General features: G+C 40.7%; 1 protein-coding gene and 1 long non-coding RNA gene across 4 annotated transcripts in view; both read right to left on the bottom strand.

The window, feature by feature from the left end:
- The window catches only part of DLG2 (discs large MAGUK scaffold protein 2), a 985,669-nt gene that overhangs the window by 914,108 nt on the left and 58,855 nt on the right, over window positions 1–12,706 (bottom strand). The window lies entirely within an intron of this gene.
- LOC132086463 (uncharacterized) overlaps window positions 10,993–12,706 on the bottom strand; it is a 35,843-nt gene continuing 34,129 nt past the window's right edge. Inside the window, exon 4 of the long non-coding RNA XR_009420411.1 lies at window positions 10,993–11,871. This is a non-coding gene — a long non-coding RNA (uncharacterized LOC132086463). The remainder of the gene's footprint in view (window positions 11,872–12,706) is intronic.

Below are 12,706 nucleotides of genomic sequence, written 5' to 3'. Positions count from 1 at the left end.
TCAGATGTTTTCTAATCTTTCTCTAGCTCTAACTCCCATCAGCACTGATGGCCAGACAGGCTGGATGCACTGATTTGAAGTGCTATTCTTATGTTTTCGTTCTCTTGCTCCATATGTTCCCTAGCAAGAGGTTTTTCTTACCGGCTGCTCTCAGGATAGATCAGGCAGCAATTGGTACTCAGAGCAATATAAATAAAGATGTGTGGAGAGGAAAAGTTATAGAGTTTAAATCCTTCAAGTACAACATTGATTTAAAGTAACAAGTACTAAACATTTATCTCTACTTTTTAAATCTCACATCATTCTAGAGTGGAAGTAGATGACCATCCCCACCCTACAGCTAAGGAGAACACACAGAAGCACAATAAATATCAAAGTTCCCATTTAAAATGTTCCCCTTCAGTTGTCTGTGGTATTTTTGGATTTTCCCCAGGGGGATTAACAATTAACATATTTCTAGAGACTGTTAATTACTGTTGGTACCAAATGTAAGAGTCCTTCAAATCTCATGTGAAAGGCTATAGAGGTTTTCTAACCTATGGTTTCTGTAGAAGCAGTGGGAGATCCCAGCTTCTAAAATTAGCCCAAGGCGTTTGAGGGGATCTTATGAGAGGGGATGCCACTAAAAGCAAATGTTTCTCTGCATGTGCCACTGCCACTGTTCTTAAAATTATATTCACAGTCTTTAAGTTTGGAAAAGACATTTAAGATCAAGTTCAACAGCTTAGCACCATCACCATGTTCACTATCACACCGTGTCTTCAAGTTCCATACCCACACAGGTTTGGAACACTTCCAAGGATGGTGATCCATCACTTCTCTGGACAGTCTGTTCCAATGTCTTACAACCCGTTCAATGAAAAAAAAAAATAATCACACTATCAAAACTAAACCTCCCCTGGTGCAACTTGAGGCCATCTCCCTTCGTCTTGTCACTTGCTGCTTGGGAGACCAACACCTACCTCACTGGAATCTCCTTTTACATAATTGTGGACAGCAATAAGTTCCCCCTTTTCCCAGGCTAAACACCTGTAGTTCCTTCAGCTGATTCTCATCAGGCTTGTGCTCCAGACACTTCCCCAGCTCCATTGCCCTTCTCTGGGGTCCTGCTTCCAGGCTGGATCAGTGGGAAGGGGCATGGCCAAGACATTATGTTATTCAATACCACCTTAAGTCATTGCCAGAGGAGGGAAAAGGGTGTCCTTCTCTGGTGGAAGAAAGTCTGGCAGAGTGGGGAACCTGTCAGCCATTGTTCACTGTCTCAGGGTCAAGGGGTGTGGAGTTGGACTTAATCAGCATTTTGCTGGAAATCACCCTCTCTTTATACACTTCTGTTACTGATATTGTTGCTGCTACTGTTTCGGTTTTTTTTCTCATTCCTGTTTCCAGTACATTGTTCTTATCTCAACCCATTATCTCTGCCTTTTGTATCTCCCACTGGAGTGGGGAGCCGAGCTGCTTGTGTTTTTCTTTTAATGGGAGTACTAAATTGGAAATACCATTCCTAAACCATGGCATCTGGAAATGTTTCAGCCCTCAATGTCCTTCTTGCAGTGAGGGGTCCAGAACTGAACACAGGCTTGGAGGTGAGGCCTCACCAGTGCCCAGTACAGGGGACAATCCCTGCCCTGCTCCTGCTGGCCACACCAGTGCTGATCCAGGCCAGGGTGCCACTGGCCTTCTTGGCCACCTGGGCACTGCTGGCTCAGGTTCAGCTGCTGTCAGCCAGCACTGCCAGGCCCTTTTCTGCTGGGCAGCTTTCCAGCCACTCTGTGCCCAGCCTCCAGCCCTTGCATGGGGTTGTTGTGACCCAAGTGCAGGACTCATGACTGAATTTCATTTCCTGCCCTCCAACAGATGTACATTCCCACCCAACATGGTGTCATCTCCAGACTTCCTGAAAGTAAACTCAATGAATGATGACAAAGAACTCCATTTCTTGATTAGAAAAAAAAAAGTATACCTCCACTGCAATGCTGGGAACCACCCTTGCCAATGAAGGGGTGAGGAAGAGCTGGAGCAAAGCTTGAAGAAGGAAAAGGTTGAAATCAAGAAATGTGCTTGGAAGTCTGAATACATCACTGAGCAAATACCTCTGAGCACTACAGGCTCAGACATCTACCCCTATGTGTTTGTTCCTCTGGACTTCAGGTACTTCTGGTTCCCTTTTCCAGACACAAAACTGCTCTGAAGTGAGAGTTAACAGCATAAGACTTCTTGAAGGGCTAAAGCTCTAAAGAGAAATAGCAACTACTTCTGCAGACAAATGTGATGGATGAATGCAGATAGCATGAGGTCTTTGGAACAGCCTTTCCTACCCCTTGGGAAAAAGAGAATGTAAATAGCCAATGAAACCCTCTGGTGTCAGGAAAATGAGGATAATAAGTGTGCTGGTAATGCCCTAAGAAAGCTGCATAACATAAAATTTATCTTTTTTATGACAATAATGTGAAGCAAAATATACATATTTAGTGCACATATTTATCTATACAAAATACCAGATGCTACTTTAATTGTTAGCTTTTATAATAAATGTAATTTATTAAAAAGATATAATCTTCAAAAAGGGAAGGTTAATGAAATCTGCCAGCATCAATTGGAAAGTGGATGCAAAGAGAGAGAACAGTGCCCATTTATCTCTTTTTCCTGATGTCATGAAGGAAAAGATTAACAGAAGGTAAAAGTAAAACCCACGTGGTCAGGTTTGATTGCTTATTTGGTGCTGCATTAGATCTGATATGCCCAATGAAAACCAATAAACCTTAACACCAGAGCTGGACAGGAATAAAAGATCTGTACTCTCAAAGAAGGAGACAGAGAACAGTAATAATTCAGGTGGAGATTGTGAGTCAGGGCAATGCTTGTCTCACCAGGTTGTAGACACCTATGTTGTGGGTGCGTCCAGGAGAGGCACTTCAAAGACACAACTGCTCTTATTCTGAAGTCTGCATCTGAAATAGGGTATGCCTCTTACCTTGGAAATGCCTCTTTTTCCACCATGTCAATAAAAAGGGTTCCTCCTGAATGTGTTGATCTATACTGCAGAAGTCTAAAGTTGGGCAGAATTAATATAGATTCCTTATAATTCAATGAGAGCACAGGGACTTACCAGCAGAGCAGGACATTTGCGCCTGGATCATTCAGGACTGGTCAGAATTGTACCATCTTGTGCGTAGTAGCCAGTTATGGGCAGGGCTAAGGGAGCATAGTCATGAGGCTGGGAACTGCCAGGGTGGGAACTCGAGAACCAAGCAGGAGACTCCTTCCAGCCCTGTATCACTATCAGCCACAAGAGAGCAGAAGGAAGGGAAGAGACAATACTCACCCAAAGCTGTCCTTCATCTGTGGGCTCCAGCATGTTTAAGCAGGCAATATGTGAACTGCATCATTAAATCCTGAGAACTTCTCAGGGACTGTAAGAGAGGAGGGACAGTCCTTTGGATGCCCTAAATATTACCAAAGGTACTGCAGTGCCCTTATATAAATCACTGTTACTCTTTTCTCTAGAACACTGTGTGCAACTGTGATCAGTCAGTCATGAGAAGCACACTGCAGAACTATAGAAGGGAATATTCAAAGAAGGGCAGCAAGGTTGGTGGGGATGAAAATATTTGGACTGTGCATCTCTGTGAGGGAAAAAACAAGAAGACACATAAATAAATACATAAGATAATGACTGAGATGGAGAAGAGGCATAGGGTCACCCTGTCCACTTCAACTTGTACAATGTGTCTGAGATAGATGATAGCTGGAGAGCCAGCTCATGGAAAAAAGGACCAGTGGCTCTCAGGGACATCCCTTCTCTCTCCCCCTTTCCCTGCCCCTTCCTTCCTCCCTTTCTGGGGACCAGACCTCCTGCCTGCACAGCTATCCAGGCTGGACTGCCAACAGGAGAAGGGACAGGGATATGGTTTGGGTTTGTGCAGGCCCCCACCCCAACAACAGCAAGTGTTATGGTGGCTGAATCAGTCATGATGTCCCATTTCAGCTTCTCAGAATGCTGCCAGTATTTTAAGCCAATATAAAATCCTTAAATTGGCTGGTTCTCAAAAAAGAAAGACTTGAGAACATCTACACCTTTTTCCTAGCAGACTGCAAAAAGACAGAACTTCCTGTTTGACTCCAAAAAGGAAATAACCCACAGAGGAAGCAACATCACAACTTCACAGTTACAGGGAAGGGAACCCTCTACCACTGGTGCAGTTTTACAAGGCAAAGCTGTAAGCAGTCATACAAGTTTTGTTCATTCATGTCTTTGCAAGTTTCCTGATTCCTCTGGAAACTTGACAGAAATTAAAACTATATTCTTTTATCTGTGGACATAGCCATGGTCAGATTCTTGTGACTCACATGAGCCTCTCACAGGTTCAGCCAATGCAACTGGAAGTGGGTACTTTCACAATGGAGCAAAAAATATATAAATAGGGCAGAACTGGATTGTGAAACTCACAACTACAAGACACTGCTGAGATCTAGATCTTGGCTCAGGAAAACAAAGCAGAAGATTTTTGTTTAAAACAATTCCCTCAGGATTGTTATTTGTTTGATTTTTCAGTACAGGACTGAACTGCACAAGACATTGCACTGATTCAGCATGGCAGCTCTTGTAATCCTGCATAAGATAACATTGGCAATAATACAAATACAATTCTTGAGCACAAGTGCATCACCATTAGATCAGCAGGATAGATTTTGGTTTCCAAGAATAAGTTTGCTCAGCAATCTGTGTTCTTACTGAAGAATACATAATCATCCTGATATCTTGTAAATTACATCATTCTTGCACACAAGTAATTAATACAGAATAAGAAAAATAATATTTAAAATATTTTAAATTAAATAGGAAATTAAAAACTAGACAACTTTTAAAAAATTCTTGTTCACTGGATTCTGAAAAGAATATGTCTAAAGAGTACAGTGCATCTCTAATAGATAGTAGGTAACACTTTCCCATCATTCCTGATTTCATAGTTGCTTTGCTTTTCTCTTCCATTTTCTCTTATTACTCTTTTAAATCTGTGCAAATGGTTTGACTTTCCACATTTATTTTTTTCTCAATTCACCTATTTCAAGAATTGTTGCTATATTAACCACTGTATTTCCTCCCAGCTGTGGTTTCTCTCCACTGGGAGATAAACTGTTCCTCTTTATTTGTAATAGCTTATGATTAGTAATTCAGTTCTTCTGAGGAAAGTCTAAGTTACTTTATATGTGACAGCCATTTATTTTATGAACAGCAGGACCACAGACTAAAAACACTAAAATGATCCTGCTTGAAATACTTAAAGTGCTCAATCCCACAGTGGTGCACTGATATTAATGCATCACCACCTGGGAAGAAAATTATAATTTCACGCTGCATTCCATATATTTTAGCAAAGATTTCCTGAACAAGCATACTCAGAGGCTGGTGTCATAGCCTCACAAGAAGTAGAGAGAGCAGAATCTGAAGAAACTGGAATAGTGATGTTTTAACAGGATGACAAAAAGAAGCAGAAGGCCAGCTTAGTCTGCATGGACATCCTAAATCATTATCCAATTCTCAGCACGTCCATTGACTCATCTGGAAGTATAAAATACAAAATTAGCTAAAACTAAAGTATGCAGAGTTCGGGGATCTTAGATTAGGAAAATTGAAATTATCTTCTCTGAAATAATTCCATGAGTAAGCCAGCAGAAGATTTGGACTCATTCTTCTGCAAAATAACCCCTCTAGCTGTGTAACTGAGAGTACACAATTTTTTCATGTCATGTTGGGTATTCCACTGGCAAAGCAGCAGCCACGGGTGGATTACTTTAACTCTCACAGGTAGGGCAGACTACCCAGGTTTGCCAGAACAACCACTGACTGTCATGGAAATGCCACACTGGGAGGCACCAGGAGAGTTTATTCTATTTAAATAGTCATTTCTCTAACACTGCTTTTTCTTTGGCAAGGTCCCTGGTAACAATAAGGTCATGTTAACAAATTCTAATTTACCAAAGGCACGACAAAAAACAATGTCTAGAAGGTGTAACTGGGCAACTTCAAATCAGAAATAAGCCATACTTTTTACCCAGGAAAGTAATTAACCAAGACATTAATGACAGAGACTACTGTAAAATTTGCTGATTCTTTCTACCTTGATGTATTGAAGCCAAGACTTGAATGCCTTTTTGGCAAGGTTTCTTTATCCAAACATAAACACTGCTGGGCTTGGTAAAGGGTAGGGAATAAAGTGCAATTGCTTGTGATGTATGGGCCATCAAGCCAGATGGGCTAATGGTCCCTTGTGGCACTCTGCTTTATAAATCTATTAACTAGAATTTGGGATTTATAGAGTAGTGGGCCAGAGGAACAACTGTGATTGAGGTTGTACAACCAGTTCCCGTGGACTCTATCATGTTCCTTTTGAAATTGTTGGCAAAAATCCCACAGTTGAGCAATACTTGCCACCAATCACAAAGGGAAAAGGCTTTTATAAATGCAAGTGAGAAGGCTGAAGGGGTGAAACAGCATTTGTTGGTTGTTACATCTATAAATACTTAGGAATTTATTTCTTTGTTAGCATTTAGAGAATTCAGTCTCAATGGAAGTTGCCCGGACAGAAACAGAGACCTCCACATCAACCTGCTGTGAAATAACAACAAATATACTAATCACTGCATAAGCCTGAGTTTTGACACGTTTAAACATACTTTTCATTTTCTGTTCCATTTCTAACAAAATCAAATAACATGAAGTTTAACATGTCTCATGTTACCTTACAGAACATTTTATTTGGAAAGCTTAACTTAATCAAAGGGAAACCACTCTCAGGAAGCGGAACTGCATCGCTGACCCATCAATTACCCTCACTGTAAAATATATATATTTTTAAATGCCCTAACATGTCCTTTAATGCCAACTCTCAGAGAGAATTTGCCTGTAAACTTCGATTTTCATTTAGTGCTTAAAATGCAGCAGACATAAATAAACAGCCCACAGGCTTGTTCATCTGCAAAAGCCCTGAACAAAATTGCATTTTATTATAGACAGAGGCATTAGTAGACAGAACAAAATCCAGGTCCTAGATGGTTAAAACTCTCATGTGAGTATCATCATACATCATGGAATATCACTGTTTAATAGGCTTCAAAATGCTGACTGTGTGTTCTCCTTGCTGACTCACCTCTGCCAGTGCCATGAATAATGGCAGCTCTCCCACCGATCCCCCGTTATGTTCCCAAAGTCTGTTTTGTGCCCTGGGTGCTCCAAAATTGGCCTCTTGTAGATGGCCAAGAAAAGCAAGTGACAGATCTCAGCAGGGTGGACCAGAGGTCCCATATGGAAATAGAAGAAATAAAGATGGCTGGGAAACATAGGAAAAGAAACCAATATGTAGAGGTGGGAGAGCATCTAGGGATGAATGCAAAGCACCCTCAGCTTGGTTCAAAAATGAGTGTTAATACTGATGGATACTTCTGATAGCAGTAGTTGAATGGAGCAGCTCCTTTGGGGGCTCCCCATGAACACACAGTGCTGTGGGCACAGAACTATCCAGACTTAGCTTCCTTCAGAGGTGTACAGCAATCAACAGCTCCAGCTGTCATCCCACATTTTTACCACTCTTTCCTCTCCAGCAATGTTTTGTCTCTGCTGCATTCCCAAACTGCTGGCAGAGACAGCTGTAGTTACAAATGTGCTGACCAGCCATTGCAATTGGACTGCAGTAGCATAGACAACGTGGATAAGTGTAGAGTTCCTACTTTCTTGGAAAGGAGAGATGGTGGGGCAGAGGGGAATTATTGTCAACCTTTCTTCTCTACCCAGCAACCAGATTTCAGCGTTTGTAGACATCTTGCCCATCACAGACATCTTGCACCACTCCTGGCAATATTCAAATCAGGTTGGATGGAGCTCTGAGCAACCTGGTCTAGTGAAAGGTGGCCTTGCCCATGGCAGAAACGTTGGGACAAGATGAGCTTTCAAGTTTCTTCCAACACTAAAACATTCTGTGATTCTATGATCTTCAACATATTAACACTTAGAGCAGCTCTGGAAAAAACTAATCAACAGGAGGGAAATGTGGGTGTGGGAGAGAGGGGAGGAAATGACTGACAAATACAGGCAGATGACAAATAAGTGCCCTTCAATCCAACAAGACAACCCATTCTTCCTGCAAGTAACCCTGTGTGCCACAGCCTTTTCCACAAAATTCCTCTTGTTCTCCAAATAAAGGAAAGATTTATCCCAAGCTCTGAGTTTTAATTCACCCATAACTACCTAAGCCTGTAATAATACTGTACCACCATCATTAGCAGCAGTCCTTTAGCTTTGTCTTGAGCTTTCAAGGCCTCAGGACAGAGCTTTGTCTCTTTTGCCATCTGAACTTTTCTTGGCTTGCCTGCAGCTTTGCTTTAATTTGGTTTAGCTGACGCAGCGATTTAATTGGCCAGGTTGCCCATGGCTGATTTGTTTTGCTTAGGTTTATCTTCATGTGGTACAGCTATAGTTTTAGAGAGAGAGAACTAACAAGCAAACAGTCCATCTGGAATGAGATATTTATGGCTGTAATGCAGGGATGTGGTACAGAGTTATACAAGCCTGGAACAACATCAGAGACTCTCAGAGAGGGAGACACAGGACATTGCATCTAGGATTACAATCAGGGGGTGATAGAAATGGGGCACAGCCCAGCACTGGAGACTCCATCACCATAAAGAAGTCATTCATGGTCAATTAAAGGAAATACTGGACAAGCATGGGTTTATAAAAAACAAAGGAACGATATCTGTCATACAAAAAGAACATCAAATATAGACTACTTGGACGCAACCTGGAGCTGCAGACTAATGAAGAAGGAACAAAGGCATTAAAGTGTCTTATAAAACACAAAAACATCACAAGTGGACCCTAAGGGGAGTAAGAAGAAACCATCAACATAAACATCAACATAAACCATCAACATAAACATCAGATTCCTCCCCACTAACCATTCCAGATGCTAATGATTTGTCACAAAATCCAGCACTCCTCAGCACCACAACCAGACTGAAAACACAAACCCTAGGGCCCATGGAAGAGCAAGCACAACACCAGGAAAAGGGGTAGAAACTAAAAAGTGTGAGCATAACTATTGGAACTGATTATTTTTTACAAAACAGTTACATCCAGCCTAATAATGATAGAACTTTTATGATTTCAGTTATACCAGCAATGCCTCTACTTCCATTCATCATGTGCTAGCTTCTGGCCATTGCACAAGATCTTGAGCATAACAACCCAAACATTAAATACTGCCCTCCAGTCCATTCCTTTGGGAGAAAACAGATACCAGGAATCTGCATCATCTATTGCAGAGAGCCACTGAGGCTAAAGGACTGAGCCTACCTAATTGGTGGACAGGGTCATCTGAGGTATCCTTACTGTTATAAAGAGAAGATTTAAGAATGGCTAGATTAGCCACATTAATTATTTCAATATTAGTACTCAGTTACAGTACTCAGCTTTTGCCTTTTATGATTATGATTTATCCCGTCACACACAGAATTCTGACCAGAAAGGACTAATGGAGCATGCTGTACAAAGAAAAGCAAGGTATCCATCTCCTTTTCCCACTCCTGATACAGGCTGTTTTTCCAAGCTCCCACAAGGATTCAGACCAGTTCATCAGCCCCAAGGATGACAGCAACAGGGAGAGAAGTCTCACTTCATTACCCCTCCTCTGAAGTTATCAGGATTTCTATACATTCAGTGTGGGACTAGAAACTAATAAAGGCAGAAACCATCTTTATGATTAGGGGTATTGACTGTGCTTGTCTAATTACCTTGCTACAAATTCAAAATAGTCCATTATAGGGTCTCAGTGGAAATTATTGCACAAGTTAAAATACAGATAATTCATTTCTGTAAATTGCCATTATGTATATTTTCATTTGGGTGGCAGAGAGGAAGGTTAAAAACATACGTTTTTAAAACATAGTCTCTTTTTTCCTCTAAAGAAGCAGCCCTAGAGCCTAGCTCTAATACAGATATCACAGTGCTGTAAAAATTAACAGAAATAATGGTGTTCCTATTTAACCAAAGCTTTTTATATTTCTAAATTCCATCCCTCCTTCACCACCATAAATAAAGCAGTTGCTATGGCACACTGTGAAACCAAACAGCTCTTTCTCTAGGCCAAGGAGAACAGCCTGCCTCCCCAAGAGTAGCAGCTTGTCTTTCAAAGCTGAGTGAAAATAAAGGGAGTTTCACTTCTAAGCTTTGAATTCCCCTGTGAAAACCTGAATAGAAATACATGGAATGCATATAATCTACCACTGGCTGGCAAAGATGCAAAAGGATTTTTCTAGGCCTGTAGGTTATTAAGACAACCCACTCACAAAAACTTCTATCAGTAAATGAGTCACTAAATCTCAACCAGGAGATGAATAACCATTTTAGGGAAGTAACTGTGACCTCAAGAGGCTCTTACTTACTTTGCAGCACAGATGAACTGGGAATTGGAAGAAACAGTACTACCACCTTCAGCAGAAAAACCTCTAAGCAGTGCACAAATTCTACTGGATGAAGTCCCACAGTGCAAACATTAGATGCAATTTGCCTCCTATGGCACACTGGAAAAATCACACACAACAGCCACATGTCCTGCTAGGGGCTCAAAACAAGTCAGCAAGGGCTCTGAGAACTGACCTAGGAATTACAGACTCCTGCTCTAGCCACTACAATTTTAGCATCAAAGGAGGATGAAAGTTTCAGAGTTACCCTGTGGACACAAATACAGCAGCAGGGCACTTTTCCTGCTAGTATAAGCAGGTAGGCACAGGTGTAATCACTACATACAGACCCCCCAAGATTTCAGTCAAGACTTTTCACCTGGAAAAGCTTCAATATGTGCAAATAAGCTCAAAGTATTCATCCATCTATATTGCAAGCCACTTGCTCAGGCTTGTGACTAGAGGTGTTCTTCTTTCAGGAGAAATACTTCCAGTGTCTGTCAGACAAGCATTAATGCATAAAAATGATACCCCTTTTTTTTTTTTTTTAAGAAGCTTTAATAATAAATGTTCAACTTTTAAAAATTACATTTTAAGTCAACCATCATGAATTTTTCTTTTTACAAACTCTTGGCAGATCAGGGTTTTAACAACATATAGTGTTTCTTCACTTAAAATGGAACAGCCTATAGATAAAATTGTGACCTGCAGTACCGTGTACTCAAGACTGCAAGTTCATAAAACGACAAACAGAATTATTTCTTCAATAAAGTGGAAAATCATAAATTGCATGGAACATTAGACTCTTGTATGCCACCACACCAGTCCCTTAAAAGTGAGGAATGTGGCTTCAATGTCTTCACAGCAATTCATGGGCTACGGTATCTCAAATTTTCACTCTGAAAGAAATATGCAGCTTAAAAGAATTTAGGTCTGGGAAAGCTGACACACCTGCTGAGTGATTCCCTAAAAAATATGGCCTACTAAGAGAGTAGTGATGACTTAGGGAAGTTAGAACTGTCTTCTCTAAGGACGTCCATTTGGTACTCTGTCACACAGCAGCTGCATCTTCTCAATATCTGCTTCTACACAGCTCCATCATTCAAATGAATAATGTTCAAGAAGACTTTCTCCCACTTCATGATGGGTTTTTGCTGCTGCTGATGCTTTTAAGTTATGTTTCAGGACCTTATCCAATAGCACACAGGTTTTTTCCTCAAGTGGGAAACATTCAGGGACACAAATATACAAGCTGGTCTTCATGTCCACATTCTTTATAGCAGAAGTACTGAGTTCTCCTGGATGTCAAAATGTGCCAGGGTGCAAGTGATGCAGCTGTAGTGGTCACTAATGGTCGTAGGGTGCAGGCTGATAGCTGAAGTTCAACTGTGAAAAATACCAGAGTAGAAGAACCTGTCAAAGAATAAATATGGTAAGGGTAATTCAAAATTAAGCATAAAATTTTATTATCTTATGTAAATAAAGCCATTCATTAGGAATTTAACATACATTTGACAAGGTCCCTATTTAGTATTTTTAACTAAATAGGGACCTTGTCAAACCCATGCACACTCTGTACTTATTCCTGGCCACTAAACTTCAGAAGGTACTGAGATGATCTTGCCTGGTGCCATTGTGACTCTCTATTATCCTATTAGCTGCAAGAGGATTTAAGAGAGGATTCAATAATTCCTTTTTTTCAACATTTGTCTTGACTTAGGCAGCCAAAGAATATTAAATGTTTCCTAATTATTCTTCATTTTTTGATTTTCTTTAATATGGGTTAGAAACACTGCCGCCAGATTCTTACAGTCCACCTTCCCAAGAGACCACAACTACATGACTTGGGAAGGCTGTCCCTGGAAAAAACCTAAAATTGTTTGATACTTTGTCACAGCCCAATTTGGAATAAAACCATGGCAGTGCAAATGAGAAAGAGAAGTGGGAACATAATAATTCTTCGTGAAAACTGAAGGGGTAAAAGTCTGAGTTTGCTTCAAAGATGACTTTGCAGATTACTGAATCAGTAATCCCTCCTTACTGGCCACATCCAAAACCACTCAATTAAAATAGGAAACTTGATCAAGCGAATCAATTTAATATTAAAATAGCTGAATCACATTCATTTTCATTAAATGAAAACTTTTGCCATTTTAAACCAGCTCTTATGAGAAGCAGATCCTTCTCCCTCCTTTTTAGACCTCCAGCAATCATTTGGAAAGCCATACACAGTTTTCTGCATATTCTC

Source organism: Ammospiza nelsoni, chromosome 2, assembly GCF_027579445.1.
Source record: "Ammospiza nelsoni isolate bAmmNel1 chromosome 2, bAmmNel1.pri, whole genome shotgun sequence".
Classification (NCBI taxonomy): Eukaryota; Metazoa; Chordata; class Aves; order Passeriformes; family Passerellidae; genus Ammospiza; species Ammospiza nelsoni.
Note: the sequence above shows the minus strand (reverse complement) of the source record. Positions and strands in the feature narration are given on the sequence as shown.